The sequence below is a fragment of the Notamacropus eugenii genome, chromosome 1 (assembly GCF_028372415.1).
Source record: "Notamacropus eugenii isolate mMacEug1 chromosome 1, mMacEug1.pri_v2, whole genome shotgun sequence".
NCBI lineage: Eukaryota > Metazoa > Chordata > Mammalia > Diprotodontia > Macropodidae > Notamacropus > Notamacropus eugenii.
In genome coordinates, this window is record NC_092872.1 from 395,237,955 (window position 1) to 395,253,472 (window position 15,518).

General features: G+C 33.7%; 1 long non-coding RNA gene across 3 annotated transcripts in view; it reads left to right on the top strand.

Moving 5' to 3' along the window:
• Positions 1 to 15,518, top strand: part of LOC140518609 (uncharacterized) — a 321,838-nt gene that overhangs the window by 64,526 nt on the left and 241,794 nt on the right. For 2 of the 3 annotated variants that reach the window (XR_011971965.1, XR_011971964.1), the window contains exon 2: positions 5,776 to 5,824. This is a non-coding gene — a long non-coding RNA (uncharacterized lncRNA). Of the gene's footprint in view, positions 1 to 5,775; positions 5,825 to 12,082; positions 12,170 to 15,518 lie in introns of those variants that run through there. The other variant, XR_011971966.1, reaches the window with a different exon arrangement.

The window sequence follows — 15,518 nt, forward strand, 5'->3', positions numbered from 1 at the left end:
GGAAAAAGAAGATGAAGGGGAAAATCTGGAGGAAATTCCACAAAAAATAATTGAATATTCCCTAATAATATTATGACTGGTCTTACTTAATTTTATGAACTACCTGGCAGGTTAAGACACAAAGAAAATTTAAGTTTATACTTCAGACTGGCATTTTCTAGGCATGAAGATATCTTGTACTGAATATACAAGGTGCCAGAGAAGTAATAAGGGGAAAAAACAACACAGAAAAGCAATTCAGGAGTCAGTTTAGATATAAGTAATGCTATTTTATAGCCAAAAGGGCCAGCCTGACATAATCAAGCATATTGGAACCAACAAAGGAAGCAGTGCTGTACATGTATTCAAAGCTATTTCCTGTCCTCACCTGCAATAGTACAAGTAGTTGTGTCCCCCAAAACCAGAGAAGTTATAGAGAAAAGAAACTAAGAAGATTAAGGGGATAGAAGATAGAAGGGGGGAAAAAGTAGGGCTCAAATGGGGAGTGGGTGGGTGGGGTAGAAGCTGAGCAGATAAGCTGAAAGTATATAAAACCATGAAGAGTATGGACAAACCTATTCTCTAAATCACAAAATATCACCACTGGCAAGGATAAATTGAAAGTAAATGGAGTAACTCAGGGGTAAAAGAAGAGGTATTACCTTTAGGATAATAGTTTTCTTCTATATGTCATGATATGATTATTTGAAGTGATTTAACGCTTTCTGGAAAGAAGGTGAAGAAGGGGCAAGTACAAAAAAAAGGTAGAGCAAATTTCCAAAAACCATAGTTTGCTCCCAAGGAATAAAGAAGATTATGAGAGAATTAGGTTTATCAGTATTAGTGTCAAAATAGTTTAATCTTCTTCTAATATTCAGTTATATTCTAGAATGAGATTAGATTCTTCTACAAGCTTTATTTCCCACCAAAGTCTCCACCTTTGTTCATGAATTGAATTTATTGCTAATATATTTTGATTTTCTATTCTGAAATGTTATAAGCACCATAGTAATCAAATGAAAGCAAAGAGGTATATTTACTCAAACTGAAAAAGAGAAATGATTTTCTTCAGAACCATTGTTTTAGTTATTCTGTTACTAAACCAATAACTTAGTATAGTGCATTAACATAAATAGCAATGTACTACTCAGACTGTGCCCCAAATACTAGCATGCAAAGATATTTGTAATTCCTCCTACTTCTCCTTTCCAACTTCATGGAGTAACTTCTCCTTTTTCTCCTGGAAGTTTGGTCTAACATTTCCACAGGCTTCAGTGGCTATCATTTTTTTTTTCACAATTGGTAGTTTTCCATCCAAACTGTGCCCTTGAATCCTATCTATTTCTTATCCCTAGATAAGATGTTTAGCCTGGGGCCCCCCAAAATGCCTAGATCAATTTTGAAATTATCTGAGAGGAATTAGTTATGAAGATGGTTTGATATTGGCCAGGCTAGCTGCCACTGACCTACTGCCTTCCCTCATAATGATAAACATAGAAAAACAGAGTGACTATTTCTCTACCATCCATTCACTGTGCCCTCTGAGAAACTTCCTTTCGTGCATGTGATACAGTGGGAAGACTTTTGGATTTAGAATCAGTTCTTAGAACCTGAGTTTAAATCCCACTTCCTAGAGTCTGTCATGTTACCTTCATCTGTGCAACTATGAATGTTGAATTATATGATCTCAATTCATATTTCTTCTCATGTGGCTTCTTCTTATTTTTATACTTATTTGCATGTTGTCTTTTCCATTGGAATATGACCTCTTTGAAAACAAGAGATGATTTTACCCTTCTTTATGCCCCCAGCACTTAAGCACAATGCCCAGCACATATTAAGCACTTAAGAAGTACTTATTGACTGACTTCCCATAGATAGATAAATCTCTTCCCTTTAGATTCCTTCCATTTTCCAAAACCAATCTTCCTCCTAATGATAACATATTATTTGTTATCCTATCCAAAGCTGGCTATTCCTATATGTTCAATGTACTGGAAAATAAGTTGGCATACTCCTGATTAACCAGCGCCACCTTTAGATCCTTTGACTTCCTCTATCACTTAGGAATTACTTATCTTCATTTAATTTCAATAAATTGGGCATTTTCCTGTTGCCATATTTTAACGTCTTCATCATCATCTTTCTCCCTGATATTCAGTGACTAAATTCTACTTAGTTTCTGCTGCTACAATCTTGGCTGCTGTAATCAATCCATCTCAACCATAAATAGGAGGGAACCTGCGTACCTTAGACATAGTACATTCTGTTCTGAAATCATCTCCCCCCAATTTCTCCCTCTCCCTCTCCCTCCCTCTCTCCCTCTCCCTCCCTCCCTCTCCCCCCCCCTCTCTCTGTCTCTCTCTCTCTCTCTGTCTCTCTCTCTCTCTTTCTCTCTCTCTCTCTGTCTCTCTCTCTCTCTCTGTCTCTCTGTCTCTCTGTCTCTCTCTCTGTCTCTGTCTCTGTCTCTCATACACACACATACACACACACACACACACACTCACACACACACACACACACACATATACCTCCTCAGTTAAACTAAATATACCCCAGATATCAAAATTCCTATTTAAATTTCTGAAAAAAGGAAACATTTAAAATGTTATTTTGAAAGGGAACATACCTTAAGATAGACTACTATTTATGGGATACTTGGATTCAATTTAATATGCCAATAGTTTGTGATCTCATTGATGATAATATTTTCCTCAACAATAGAGATTGCAAACTGTAATAACTTCTGATCTTGTATTACTCTTTTTGACATCTTCCCCTTAGTTTACCACAGAGACTCCACTCAACCTGCTGAGTCTCTTCCTCTCATTATCTTGGCATTGAGATGATACGAGTAGAGCAGATTGGCTCTTAATATACTTCTTATCCCCTGTTCTCACCACATGAAAAGACTTTCTACTTTTTTGACCATATATTTCTTGTATAACATTCTTTGTATTACTTCTTCACAAATGTTTGCTTGTAAAGTATAACATCTTGTTTCTTCCCATCATGCAACTCCACAATGACCACATTGATGATCTTGAACTTTGACTCTTCAAAGACTGTACTCTTCCATAACTCATGAGCAGTATGCCACTATAAATTCCATAGGAATGAAGTTCCATTGGCAATTGTGAGAAATCTTATTTTATGATTAATCTGCGACAACTTCATTTTCCCCTACTCTAGACCTATTAATAAAATGAGATGAAAAAAGCTGTAACCAGTTCTTAAGTCTGTGAAAAACACAGTTAAAATAGTTGATGGTTATCATTATGGCTGATTTCTTGAAAGATGTTTAGGAAGATACATTTCCTCATGAAATAATCTAAATTAAAAACATTTTACCTTTGAGATTATTGAAAGCTACCCTTAAAATTCATAAGTCTTGTTTGTGGCAGCCTATTTAATATATCATTATACACAAATACATGAAAGATCTGTGATTTCCTCACATAGGAATCCCCTTAACCAAAAGAGATGAGATAAAGTTTCTTTCTAGGTCCCTGAATTTGAAATCCATGTCATTTTGACTCAAAAATTTAACAGTTTATCCATTAAAAACATGCTGTCTCTAATAGATTATTAACTTTAATAAATTATGTAAAAAGTATAAACTTTTTTGTATTCTATTCATTCAAAATCATTTATTAATCACTTTCTATATACTAGACACTATCTAAGCACTGGTCATATAAAGTAAGATAAAAAAAATAGTATGATAACCTCAAGGCATTCACATTCTGATGAGGGAGAAAATGTAAATAATCAGATATAAAGAAGATATATGAGTGAGTAGATGGAAGATAAGCTCAAGGGGAAAACACTAGCAGTGAGGGATAGAGGAACTAGGAAAAAATATCTTACCCTCTCTTTCTCCACAAGAAAAAATGTTGGTATCCACAGATTGTAATTCCAAAGAGATCGACATATACTTTGGAAGGAATGTTTAAATGAAATAAAACATTTCACAGAACTGCATGTATTTCTTTTTAAGATAGGTGTGAAATGGATCATGTTCGTGATGAAAGACATGCATTTTATATAACTAAAAGTACTAGGACACAACTGTGAACTGAACTTACTGTTTTAAAAGAATACATAAATTTATAAAATATTTTTAATTGGCAGAATTTAGAGAAACTTTTAAAATCATCTACTTTTATTAAACACTCAATGTAGACTTCTTTTCTACAATAACCCTGAATAAGGTCATCTAACTTTTGTTTGAACATTTTTGATAAAAGAAGACCCTATCAAAAATTGACCCAAATTTTCAACTGGTTATTAGAAAGATTCTCTTTAGCGAAAAAAAAAATAAAGATCACTTTTAACAGTTTAGTTCTATTTCACTTTCTAGTTGATATTTTTTTTTAAAAAAAAAAGCTAAACTTAATATCTTTTGGGGTAAACAGTCATTCTTTTTAGATGGAAATTTCACCTTCTAATTCAGATAATCATGTAACTTTTTTAAAGTTGGTTTGTTAAATCATTTGTAATGCATGCTACTCTTTAATGTCCCCCAATTTATATATGTGTATACATACCTTCCAGCAAATACAGCTTCTATACATATAAAATTATATACACAGAGACAGTATGTTTAATTTTTCTAAAATAATTATTCTTCACTTGTTTGTTTTATGGGTGTGTTTTGGGAATCTAATTTTGAGAAAGTCAGCCCAGAGGGACTATTTATAATTTTGGACAAGGAGATGGACAGCAGGATTCTTGGACCATATTCTAGAAATATTCCTCATAGAGCTTTGTAATTTCACTTCCAATGAGAGTAATGCTGGCTGTAATTCATTTGCTTTCCTTCTGTTATAGTTTGTGATTCACAGCAGCATACTGAATTTTTAAATTTATTGCTTTTGCTTGATGCTAAGCTTGTAAGCAAAATTTAAAATAAAATCTGGTACTAGAAAACCAAGTTGCCAAAAATCATGGTGATTGGTTATAAAATGGTAAAAGGGGCAAGAATATTTTTCCCTAAGCAAATCAAATATCTTATATTCATTTTAAAGGCTACTTAAATTAGAATTCTTTCTCTCTATTTTCTCCTAGATATTGAGAACTGATTTTCTGGTAATCAAACAATAATGAAAAACAAACTTTTCTATGCTTGATTATAATTATGTATTTCCAAATCAATCAATACCTTCAAATAGATTTAAAGGGCATTTTATAAAATACTGAAATGTTAATTTCATATATGATATTTTTGGAGAAATAAATATCGGTAATTGAACCATTACTATTTTTATCAAAGAAGTGAAGTTAAGTAGTGAAAGGTCTTACAGGTGCTCTAACTGAAACTTCTCATTTTTATAGTTAAGAAAAACCGAGGCCCACAAAGTTCGTGATGTACTTAAGATGATTAGTTGCACAGATAATCAGAGGCAAGGATTGGGATTAGAATCTGGGTTTCATAACAAGTCCAGTAAAAGACCCTAGTTAGCTTCTGTTATTAATAATAGATTCAGTAACATTGCTGATGAATATATTCTCATTTGGATATTTTTTCTGGGAGAGAGAGATGAAGCAATTGGGGTTAAGAGACTTGGCTAAGGTCACACAGCTGGTAAGTGTCAAGTGCCTGAGGTCACATTTGAATTCAGATTCTCCTGACTCCAGGGCTGCTGCTCTAGTGACAGCACCATCTAGCTGCCCCTATTGGGATTTCTTATGTGTTATTGAATGTTTCATTTTACTTCCTAGAAAAAATGAAGACACCTACAACTACCCAAATATAGTTTGCATGATACTCATCATTTCCTACTTTTCCCCTAGGAAAATAATTGATCTGTACTTTCTGACAAAGAATACATTACTGCATCAGGTAAGAACTTCTAAGTAAGTGTTAAAGTGATATTACCATAGCACATGTCTGGCATTTATTATTTCATTCTCATTATTTTCAACAAGAATTTCCAATATTTTGAGAGCCGAGAGAGATGTAGAAACTAACTTGTTTTAAGTTATACATTATCAATTAACAGCTAAAGAAAAGGATAAGTATGATTAATTTTACTTTTTACTAATTTACATTTCTAGTGAAATTGTCATTAAAAGTGTTGCCTTCTCAAAATAATCTCATCATAAATGCTTTTTGACATTCCTTTGGATTCACATATATACATAGGCCCCAATGGAATGCATCAACATTACTTAGTTATTATTTGGGGAGCAAAACTAAGTTTTGTAATACAACCTTGTGAAGCTTTTTCTTGGACAAATACTTTTTTAAAGTAATAATAGGGAAAAAAGGTTAGAAGAAACACATGCCATAGTGAGATATAGTAGAAATAGACAAAGAATGGGAAAGAAAGACTTCAATTGCATTATTGAGTTATTACATTTCTGTGTAACCTTGAATTTTTCTATCTTTTTACTTTATTTTGCTTTTCTCTAAAATGGTACCAGACTAAATCTTCTATAAGATCTCAGCTAGCTCTAAAGTTATGGAACACCTTGAAGATCTTTTTACCTCAGTTCTCTCTCTAATTCCATTACCGATAGTGCTAGGATCATACTACTCTGCTCAAACCACTTAAATGACTCTGGATTGCCTATGAAGTTCAAACTCCTTAACCTACCATTCAAGGCCTTCCAAAAAGAGATGCTATTGACATATATCTCATAGTCTTCCCTTTCATGTACCCTATACTCTATATACACCTTATGTTTCTCACTTATGTGCTTTTATTCACCCTATTCCCCATATTCCCAAGTCTGCCTCAAATCAAATGTTACCTCTTAACCCTCCCATCCCTCCGTACCCCAACTGAGGGATTAATGACCTTTTACTCCCCTGAAATAGCATCTTCACTGGGCCTCTCATGTTGTTATCGTATATTATTTTGATACTTCAATGAATCTATGAACTTATCAACACTCCCTTGATGAATAGTAGCTCTCATCCTTGTCCTCTCATCCTGTAGATTTCTTATCAATGTTATTTCACAAATCATCCGTAGACCTTCTATTTGAAAGGACTTTTAAGGTATTTCATAATTTATCAATTTTTCCTCATTCTGCAATGACCAACTGTTTTTATTATAATGTATTTTATTAATGATATTTTAACACTACTACTTGTTTTAAAATAATTGTTTGCAATATAGTGCACCCTCTTTACATGCATCCTATTTTTCTGTAATGTACTTTGATTCATATGATTTTTGATTTTTCTGAGAATTTGATATTTCAAAGTTCATAGTCACATAGCATTACTGAGAAAACATCTCTCTTAAAAAGGTGGGTTTTGTGTCAGCAAGTAACTTGGTATCGTCTAGAGTACTTTATAGTTCCCTCAATGCAATAGGTGTTCTCTTTGTATTCAGTTCTGACACCAGATCATTGTTGTGTTAATGTATCTAGCTAAGATATAGGTACTGACGCGCTAATGTAGTTTGTTGCTTTATGTTGCTCATTCACTTTGTTTCTATTTTATTTTTAGTAGTGATTGCCATACCATATGTATACATACACATACATACACACATATACACATGTATAATATACATACACATACATAAACACATATATACACATACATGCCATCCAGTACACACACACACATTCACATACACACACATACACACACAAGTATGTCAGCTCCGTATATAGTTGTGAAATGACGCCTTTATCAGAGAAAGCTGCTGTAAAAGTGTTTTGTTTTGTTTTTGATGCAATGGGCATAGACCCTATTTGGAGTTGTGAACCCCAGTTTAAGCAACACTGGTCCTGAGTGGAAAAAGTTTAAGAAACCCAGGACTCTCTGCTATCTTTTGGCATAATATAGTTTCCCTGATTGTCTTTTAATTAGGTGTATTTTTGCTTTTTTTGCTTTGTATGAGCTCACAATTGCTACCTTTGCCTTTTTTATTTCAGCTGAAGCATATTAGATTTCTGCTCTGCCCTTTTATTTTAATTCTGTATGTGTCTTTCTGTTTCAGGTGTGTCTTTTGTAAAAATCTTATTGCTGGATTCTGTTTTCTTATCCGTTTTGCAATTTGCTTCTGTTTAATTGGTGAACTTATCCCATTCACATTCATAATTTTAATTACTAAATTTGTGTTCTCCATTCATTTTCTCTCTCTCTCTCTCTCTCTCTCTCTCTCTCTCTCTCTCTCTCTCTCTCTCTCTCTCTCTTCTATCTCTCTCTTTCTCTCTCCCTCTCTCCTTCCCTCTCCCTTTTCCTCTATTTTCTCTCCACCTCTCCCCTCCTCAAAAATCTATTTTGTTTGTTACTGCTACCTGCCTTGATCTGCTCTCTCTTTTTTTGTCTCCCTTTTCCCTCCTATTTTTCTATTAAGTTACATTTCTATATACAACTGTATGTATATTTCTATACATAACTGTGTATATGTATGAGGGTATACACACACACATACACACGTGCACACACATATTCATACATAACACATACACACATTCCCTCTCTGAACCACTCTTGATGAGAGCAAGGATTAAGCATTGCCCACCCATCTCCAAACCCCCTTCCCATTTTTGCCTTCATTGTAAAAACTCTTCCTTGTGTGTCTCGTTTATGCCCCTTGACTCAAGGTAAGTAAAGATATTCTGTAATTATTTTCCATCTCCTACATACATGGGAAAGAAATTGGCTACTAAGCTAGAAAATAAAAATAAATAAATAAACATAAAAGTCAAATGGAGAAACTTGATTTCTCTTCATTCTGATGACATTAAGGTGTAAGGATTATAAACCTAGATTTGTAGTGCTGGTAGGAGTTGTGGATGTTTATTCTCTCAGGTATGTATGCCAATGAGCACATGACCTTAAAAGCAAGGTTGAATCTGAGATTGAGATACCTAATGTTTTTCTTCTGAAGCTGAGCCTTTTAAACCTATTGTTTGGTCTTTCTGGAATTCTAATAGGATTGCCCTATTTTGGTAGGAATCTATTGGGGGAAATTTTTAGGAGAGGAAATTAACCTGAACCTTTCAGGGCATCATCTATACAAAAGATATTTTTGTGTGCCCCAAGTAGAAAAAGACCTCAAAAAATTTTGTGCAAACCCCACCTACATGACCTTATGCACTGAAGGAACTAGGAGTGAGTCTTCAACTTCCAAGAGTTTAGTTTCTCACCTGAGGGAAGAAGATATGATTTAAAAAAAATCCAAAAGCAAGAAAGACCGCGTTACATTGTGGTGGATATAAACTAGAGACTTTTCCAATAAGACTGGAGTAAAGCAAGGATATATATTGTCAGCATTACTATTTAATATAGTGAATCTTATTTAATATAGCCCCAAATAGCTATAGTAATAAAATATGAAAAAAATTGAGGGAAAAATCAGAGTCCAAGAGGAAACAACATGATCAATTTTGCAGATGGCATTATGGTTTATTTAGAGAATTGTTGAGAGACAAGTGAAATGAATTGAAACCATATATAACTTCAGCAAAGTTGCAAGATATAAAATGAAATCACACAAATTATCAGCTTCTTTGAATATTAGCAACAAAATTCCGGAGGAAGAGAGAAATAGCATTTTTTAAAAATCCAAAATATATGAAATATTTAGGATTCTAGTTAGTTAGGCAAACATAGGGGCTTTATGAATGCCATTATAATATAATCTTTATGCAGGCCAAAAAGGTAGGTATAAGTAATTGAAGAAATAGTAATTCATCATGGGTAAGCTGAGCCAAATAATAGCACTGCTTATGTTATTCAGTATACCAATCAGATTACCAAATTTAGAGCTAGTAAAGAGAATAACAGAATGAATTAGGAAAAGAAAAGGTCCAGCATCTCAGGATATACAGTGAGGAGAAAAAACTGAGAAGGAAGAAGATCCTGCAGGACTAGATTTCAAATTATGCTGCAAAGAAGTAATCACCAAAACAATTTGATATTGGTTAAGAAATAGAGAAGCCAATCTTTCAAACAAAGCATACAGGAATAAAAGACCACAACAGGATACTGTTTGATAAACTCAAAGATTCAAGTCACTGGGTAAGGCCTCATAACTATTTAATATTTAAAAAAATTGCAAGAAAAACTGTAAAGTACTTCAGCAGAAACTCTGTATTGGCTAACATTTTATGCCATAAATAAAAATAACATAGAACTTACACATAAATGCTAATATCATTAAAAAAAAAATAGGTGCAAAGAAGTCACCTTTTAGATCTATGTATGGATGAGGCAATGTTAATGTACCAATAAAGGTAGGAAGAAGATAAAATGAATGATTTAAGTGTATAAAATATTAAAGTTTTTGCCCATACAAAACTAATTCAGCTAAAGGAGAGGGAGGTGATTGGGGAAATAAATTACAAAAGTCTTGTTTCCAAGATATAAATTGAACTTACTCAGATTTAGAGGCGCTAGAATAATTCTCAATTGATGCCAAAGAATACAAACAAGTGGTTTTCAGAGGAAGAAATCTAAACTACCAATAATCATATAAAAATCCTTCAAATCTCTAATGATTAGAGAAATGGAAATTAAAACTCTCCTGAGAACCTCACATTTATCAGACTGACAAAAATGACAAAAATGGAAAGTGACAAATTTAGGAATATCTGTGAAAAACTAATATATTAATTTACTGGTGGTGGAGCTGTATATTAATTTAGTCATTCTAGAAAGCAAATAACAGCTACATTCCCCAAACTGTTAAACTAATCATTCTTTAACATAGTTATTCTATCATGAAGCCTTTCTGAAAGACATCAATAAAAGAGAAAAAAAAGTTCCAAAATCAAAGACACAAATATTTGTAGGACTTCTTGTGTTAGAGAAGAACTGGAAACTAAGGGGGTGTTCATTAATTGAGCATGGGTGGACAAATGATATTGTATGACTATAATAGAATACTATTTCATTGTCAGAAATAATAAAGGGGTTGGTTTCAGTAAAAACCTGAGAAGACTATTTGAAATGAAACAGAGTGAAGCAAATAGCACCAGAATTCTTTATACAATAACACAATTATAAAGTCATAACTTTGAAGGACTTAATTAGGATCAATAAAATGACCAAGAATAATTCCAAAGTTCTCAAAATTAAACATTCCACATACCCTTACGGAGAGATGATTCAGGGTAGATATTAAGATACATCATTTTTGGACATGGCCGGTACACTTAATTTTGCTTGATAGCACATAATTCTTAGAATTTTGTTTTTATTTCTTTTTCATTAAGAAGGAGGGAGTTGGGAAACTGATTTTAATTGCAAAAAATAAACTTTAGAAACACGAATAAATTTATCTAACTTTCTTCTTATATGTCTTTCATGGAGTCTGTATTACAAATCTTTCTAGTTTTGGTAAGATCTGCCAGAGAATTGTTCTGAGTTGCAAAATTTTCAAGAATATAAAATTGATTTCATGTGTAGATAAGTTTGGAAATAGAAAATCAGGAAAGGGAAATGACTATAAGAATAAAAGACCACTCTGGTTTCTAAAATAGAATTGTAGCCATTTATAAATGAAATTGTTGATGCTGAGAATGTTTTATCCATCTATCTATCTATTTATTTATTGATGCTAAAAAGTGATGTTAGAGAGCACAAAATTTTCCCAGAATTGTGTCTCATAAAATGACAACACCAGGTTCCTGTCCTTATCTTTATGGGTTCAGAAACTTAATTTATTTGCCCCTCTAGAAACAAGCAGATTGGGATAAAATTATTCCTAATTGTCAAACTCACAAAAGGCTAATTTAGAAAATTAGTTTATTGTTTTTCAATGGGAGATAAGTACTAGAGGATGTGTACTAAATATTTGCTGAGAACTGTTCCTCCTTCTAGTTAAATTTACAGTTAAATTCAAAAGGCTACTTGTTAAGTATGTAATTCAAGGAGAGAGAGTTAGGTATCGAAAGTGATTTTGAGCAACCTAAAAAAAGAGCTTAATGAATTATCCATCTTCATTCTTGGGATATTTCTTTCTCCAAGCACTAGTATCAGACTAGAATTAGAGGATCCATTCACATTCCTGGGTGATGCTGGGGAAAAAACATAACAACAAACCCCCCCCCCAAAAAAAAACCTCTTACTTAGCATATTTCCTTTGGCAATATTGCTGATTAGCCATCCTAAATTTCTTTTTATTAGACCATTCATTATGCTGTACAGCTTATAATATCTAAACCTATGGAGACTAAAAGAAAATCTTAACGGACATAACCCCAAACATGAAATCAAGAGACACTGACAATGTCTTCAAGGTAAATGGATAAAATTCATCTGATAAAATTCAACAAGCGTATATTAAGAATATATTATATGATGTGTACTGCATTGCATATTGGGGATATGAAGATGAAAATGGGGATTGTATTGTTAAAGTAAGGTTATTGGTGGGTGGAGGGAAGAGTTAAAGATCTTCCTTGTCCACTAATAGACCTCAGTACTTTTTGCTAATTTCTGTTGAGGCGCTGGGTCAGAGGGTCATGGCTTCTGGCTCTGAAAACCTCTGCGATGAGGTTTTACTTTGGAGCTTATTCACTGGAAGTGTTTGTTTGGCCAGATGAGATTCGGGGCAGCTGCTAAGCAGCCTCCCGGTTTTGAAAACCCAGATGTTGGTGCTTCTCTCTCTGGTAACTAGGTATGTATATAATGGTCAGACAGTTGGACCTGTCTGTTGATCTGTGATGTATGTATTGCTTACAGTAAGGCAATTGGAAGCACTTTCTATTGGTCTTTATTTCTCTGATTGTATTTTCTCTGAAGTTCAGGGTGCTGACTTTTTCCCCTGAATAAAGTGAGTGATACATGTGCTTAATTAAAGTAGATTATTGACTCCTCAAAAGTTGCTTTCCTTTTAAAAAAAGCAGATCTAAGAACCTGCCCAGCAGGCACTCCTGTATATGATGGGGTCCTTGTTACAGCAATACAAAAATAAGGAACCTTCTGTTCTACTGTGAAAATAGCATGTATGTAGAGAACTAATCATGAAATAAATTAACACTAAATTCAAAGTAATTGAAGAAAGAGGAAAGTGCTAGTTACTAAGGTAGGGGTGGAGAACCTGCAGCCTCAAAAGCACATGTGGCCCTCTAGGTCCTCAAGTGCGGCCTTTGATTGAATCTAAACTTCACGGAACAAATCCTTTAATTGAGGGTTTTATTTATAAAGGCTTCAGGTTTACCCACCCCTGAACTAAGGGATTCAAGATAGGCCTAATCTGAGCATTGAAGGAAATAAGTGATTCCGAGGAGGAGACCATTTCAGTCATGCATAAATGGCTTTACCTTTGCAATAATAGAGATATGATGTTAGTTATAAGGAATTCAAGAGGGCAAGTTTCCCTCAATCAAGAGTGTTTGAGAAATAATAATGTGAATTCAGTCTGGAAAGACAGATGGGTACCAGGTTGTGTGTAAAAGATTTTTAAATGCCAGACAGAAGAGTTATCTGTAATCTGAGAGGTAAAAGGAAACCATTCACTCCTCTTGAGCAGCGAAGTGACATGATCAGACCTAAGTTTAAGCCCAGCAGTTCACAAAATGAATTCTGTGGATCTCTAGGGGTCCTTAAGACTCATAAGGATGAGGTCGGAACTATCTTCAGAATACTGTAGGACATGATCCTCCTATTAAAGGACTCTTCCCTTGTCCAAATACATATCTGTGTGAGGCTGGATTTTTTTCATTTATTTCAAAACAACATATTGCAACAGATTTAATGGTGAAGTAGTTAAGACAATCAAGTTTTCCTCTATTGATAGACATCTAAAAAATTTGCAAAAAAAATGTAAAAAAGTGCCACTCTTCTTGTGATTTTCTTTGTTTTGAAAATTATATTCTCTGTATTAACTTGCAAAAAATTTATTAATGTTGTTTTAAATGAATTAATACACATTATAATATTTTTATTAGTTTGAATTCCTAAAACAGTAATTATCCACATACAGAACACACATAAACAAAAGTTCTTTGGAATACTCAATAATGTTTCAATGTAGGTGTCCTGAGACCAGAAAAAAAGAGAACTCTTACTTTATCTTATTATTTTGGTAGCTCTGTGGAAGTTGGATTGGAGATGGAAAGGGAAAGGAAATTCAAATAGGAGGCTATTGTGATAGTACAGGTGGCAGAGGATTAGGTATAACATGGGGAAGGGAGGGATTTTGTGAAGTGAAGATTAATAGGACTCAGAAACTAAATGGATATTGGAGAGAATGAGGAAGAGTAAAGATTCAGTAATGAATTTGAAGTGGGAACTTGGGTGATTAGAAGACAGTGATGCCCTGGAAAGAAATAGGCAAATGAAAGGATTATATGAGAAGGAGTTATTGATAAGTGCTATTTTGTATATGTCTAGTTTGAGATGCTGATGGAGCATTTGAATAGAGATACTTACCATACATTTGGTGATCTAGAATTAGAGATCAAGAAAGAGACAAAGGTTATATATGTAGGTTTGAAAGTCTTCTTAATAGAAATAATGACTGAAATCTTGAGAGCTTATCATACTGAGAAAGGGAAGGTATAAATAGGTTTTATTAAGAAGGTGATATGAATCAGAGAGGGAAGCATGCCAGAGACTATGTGGGGGAAGTCAATAAAGAGAGAAATAAAAGTGGATTTTGTTATTGTGTTGTTCTATAAAATACTCACAGAGAAAAAGAAAATAGATGAGGAGTTTGGGAAACAGATTCCAAGCTTGACAAAGACACAAGATGTAGTAATGATGGAAGGATTCAGTCATCCAGACATCTGCTAGAGTTCTGTATATATCTCTCTATATTTCTATCTCTGTTTCACTTTCTCTGTTAAATTCTATTCTGTATCTTATTCTTATTAGCCAGGAAAAACTTGTAGGAGTTGAACTGATGAAATTTGAGAGAGGGAAGTGATCACCCATTTGAAGGTGTCGTAGAAGGAGGGCAATGTGGCCATAGTCTGATAATAATTCTAGATTTTTGGAAATCATATTTCCAAGTATTCAAGAAGAGGATAGATTGATTCTAATATTGCAACTGAAGTCAATTCATATGGGTGGGGAGATGTTTAAGAATGAAATTCTGAAGACACAAAGGAAAATATTCCAAAGAGTAAAACAAATATGTTTTTTCTAAAGATCAGTGTGGATACACATGAGACTTTCCAATCAACTTAGTTTTTTTAAGGAATAGTACAGTGAAAAGGGAGCAACACCAAGTAACAGCGTATAAATATGAGTATGACAATGTTCAGTAAAATAATGTACAAAATGTTAAAACTCATAACAAACTAAAGGAAGGAAACTAAGGACAACAAAAATGGGGAAATTATTCTTAAAAGAAATATTGGAAGGAAAATGAAGATCAAAGTAGCAAGGAGACCTTTGGGGTTGATGGAAAAGTAAAATTGTCAACAAAGTGAAGACAGAGCTGCTCGATTCTTTTTTTTCTTTTGTTTTCTCTGCCAAAGAGAATTGCATTTACCCTTGAAATGACAGGACAAAAATTAATAGAGTGAGTTGATACCCAAGATAATTAAGGTGATAGTAAGAGATCCCCTAGTTGCCCTTGAGGAATTCAAGTCACTGTTTTAGCTGAACTATA